We start from the raw sequence: 3185 nt of genomic DNA on the forward strand, positions 1-3185 counted from the left end.
TTACATATTGATGTCTATCAGCTCAGAGCACACAGCCATGTTTTATTTCATGCCCCTTTTGTAGGTTTGGCAGCCTCGGCACCCAATAAAGCCCTAATCATATTAATTTATGCCCCTATCAATTATACATTCAAAATCCCCAGATAGCTTGTCAGTTTTTATTCACTATTTTCTGAAAAATACGCCTATTACAGTTACTGAGCAAATAGTAAGACTGTCAGAAACGGAGATTTAAAGAATATTAATTAAAAGAGGAGGAATTCTTTAATTTATAAATGTTATATTATATGTCATGCATTTGTTAGTTTTAAAATCATTGATAGTGTAGAGACAGATGTCACATTAAGGACTTTCTAGAAAGGTAGGGAAAAAATCTTCTAAAAACCTCTGTGATTCACTCAATTTCTCTTGAAACCAGGCCTGTCTCTGATCCTATACTGTAAAAATAAAAGCCTCCACTTTGTTTGTTTTAGGGCACATTTTAATTTTTGTCACTCAGACAAAGGAGTTATCAATGAAATGTGCTCTTGAGAACATCTCCATTTTAATGCTTTCTTTTTGATCATCTGTTCCCAGGATCTTAAGAAGGTGGCCCCGGGAATCTGGGTGCTCCCTGCCACCTCTGGGATAGCACTTACATCCAGGCTCCTATAGATGCATGGTCTGTTAGCTCTGTCGGAGCTTCCCAGGACTCACTTCAGTGCGGAAATTAATGGGAGAGCAAAGGCAGCATGGTCTGGACCAAAGGAGTAAGGATCACCAGGATGCTTGGGAGCCAAGAACACTATAGGCACTTCCAGGTGAAAGGGCAAATTCAATCAAAAGGCCCAGAGGCCTGAAAATGAATTACCCAGAGCAGTCAGCCCTTGGAAAAACTGTCAAGTCAATGAAGGTTGCTTTGGATACCCTTCTACCTCTCCCTCTTCCAGTTCTTCTCTTTTGCTTTCTCACTCCTTCGATAACTAGCACAGTGCCCAGCACGTAGTAAGAATTTAATAAATGCTTTTTCATTTCATTAATACCACCCAAAACCCTCCCATTCTTGCAAAATTCTGTTGTCTTCTAGTTCTCACCTAATGATTATAAGGTATTAGGCATTGAGTCAAAAGATCACTCTTTCCAGAGTAAAGTCAATCTCTCTCTCTCTCTCTCTCTCTCTCTCTCTCTCTCTCTCTCTCTCTCCTTCCTTGGACCTACTAGCCTTGTGATTTAATCCAGTATGTAGCTTCCAAGAAGAAAACTTCCTCTCCCAATGCAGATCAGCAACTTTTAGGTGGGGCACTACAATGTGAATGATTTGCCCAGGGTCAGTTTGGGGGCCAGGATTTGTCAGAGACAGACCCCACATCTTCCTGGATGGCTTTCTGGCCTCTACACCTCTTGAATGTATTTTAATAAAATCCGTTTAAAGACTATCACTCAGGGCGGCCAGGTAGCACAGCAAGTAAGAGCACCGGCTCCAGTGTTGAGAAGACCTGGAGATCGAATCCTGGGCTCAGACACTTAGCACCCACCCAGAAACACTTGGGCGTGTAACCTTGAGCAAATTACTTAACCCCAATTGCTTAGGGGCGGCCAGGTGGCTCAGCGAGTAAGAGCACTGGCTCCAGTGTCGGGATGACCTGGATCAAGTCCAGGCTCAGATACTCAGCACCACACCCAGAAATAATAACTGGCCATGTAACCTTGAACAAGTTACTTAACCCTGATTGCTTTAAAAAAAAAAAAAATAAAGACTATCACTCGCATGTCTACAGGCTTTGCTGTTAACAAAACTCTCACTTCCATGACCCCACTTGATATTGGAAAGAGCCTTGAGAAGTAGATAGGCCAGGTATTGCTGTCCTCATTTAACTGAGGAAACTGAGGCTCAGGAAAATTTACATAAATTACCAAACGTTACAAAGCTTAGTTGTTAGCAGTGGAACCAAGATTAAAACTCGGGTGATAAGGTAATAGATTTATAAATGGAAGAGACATTCGAGGTCATCAAATCCAACCTCCTCATCTTAGAGATGAGGAAACTGCACCTGAGAGAGGTTAAGGGAATTGCCCAGAGTAACACAATAAATACCTGAGGCAGAATTCTAACACAGGCTTTACAAATTCTAGGCCAACTGCTATAGTACACTTTCTAGTACACCAAGCAATCCCCTCTAAATTAACTCAAAACCATCCAATGAGTATTTATTGGACTTACTATGTTGCAGTAGGGCAGTGAGCTAACAAAACAAACAGTTCACACAATTGTACATTTAGGTCTGAAAGAGACCTTCAGGGTCATCTGGTTCATGCTTTACAGATAAGAAAACTAAGAGCCAGAGATCTCAGGTGATTTGTTCAAGGTCAGACAGGTTATAAGTATCAGATGTAGGATTTGAACCCACATTGTCTAACTCAAGAAATTCTTGCCCTTGAGATGCTCACATTCTGTTGGAGTAAGGAGGTAGGAACCACACTGACAAGTCAATCTTAAATAAATACAAAGTAATGGGGAGCGAGAGGACAAAGCAATAGCCATGATGGAATCCAAATAGGCCTTATATAGAAAGTGTCAGTTGAGCTGAGTTTTGAAGAAGGCTAAGGGTTCTCAGAAGTGAGGAATGAGGGAACTTGAGGTATGGTGAGGGGCACCCTGTGCAAAAATACAGAGGCAGTAGACAGAATGGAAGCAGCAAGAAGTTGGATCTGAATAGAACACAATGTGAAGGGAATAACATGCTTAATAGAGGAAATAGAGGCTGGAGCCAGAATATGAAGGGCTACAGATACCAGAGAAATCTGACTCTTATCATAGAGTCAATAGGGCGATATTGGAAATACTCAAGGAGAGAAAATCACTTGAGTAACTGTGTGGAGGATGGATTGGAAACATCAGATTGTGATTAAGAAATTGTTGCAATGGTCCTGAGAAGTGATGAGGGTCTGAACTAGCATATGAGTGGAGGGCAAAATGCAAATATGCATTGTAAATAAACATGTGCAAAACAAATTATAAGAAATAGTATCAATAAAGCATTTTAGTGGCCAGAAGAAAACAAACAGGGAATAAAGAAACACAAAGAAATAGAGCAGTTTTCTTACTACCTTGTTAAATTGTGTGTTTGTGAATGCATGTCACTATCTGTGTCTTTGAAATAAAGAGTCTAGACTCACTTTCTCAATTCCTATTCACATTGGCAGAT

The sequence above is a fragment of the Petaurus breviceps genome, unplaced genomic scaffold (assembly GCF_028583685.1).
Source record: "Petaurus breviceps papuanus isolate PSGF00001 unplaced genomic scaffold, PetGlider_PUasm1.0 90702, whole genome shotgun sequence".
NCBI classification, from domain to species: Eukaryota; Metazoa; Chordata; class Mammalia; order Diprotodontia; family Petauridae; genus Petaurus; species Petaurus breviceps.